This window comes from Plasmodium fragile (assembly GCF_000956335.1).
Source record: "Plasmodium fragile strain nilgiri unplaced genomic scaffold supercont1.59, whole genome shotgun sequence".
In the NCBI taxonomy this organism is placed as follows: Eukaryota; Apicomplexa; class Aconoidasida; order Haemosporida; family Plasmodiidae; genus Plasmodium; species Plasmodium fragile.
Genome location: NW_012192639.1, coordinates 60,024 through 60,340, shown reverse-complemented (window position 1 = coordinate 60,340; position 317 = coordinate 60,024).

Genomic DNA, 317 nt, shown 5'->3' with positions numbered 1-317 from the left:
GGTACTTGTGGCACTTGCGGCTGTAACTGCACTTGCACTTGTGGTGGTTGTGGTACTTGTGGCACTTGCGGCTGTAACTGCACTTGCACTTGTGGCTGTTGGGGTGCTGCGGGCGCAGGTGCTGTTGGTGCTGCTGGTGCTGCTGGTGCTGCAGCGGCAATTGAAATAGTTAATGGGGAGTAATTAGTAGGAGTGTATTTGTGTCTCTAAGTACAATTCCCCCGGATGATGAAAACCAGGGGAATGGTAACATCATTATGATGAAACGTGGGGACACCTTTATCAATGTCCTTAAGTACTTGGAGAACCGGTTCCTC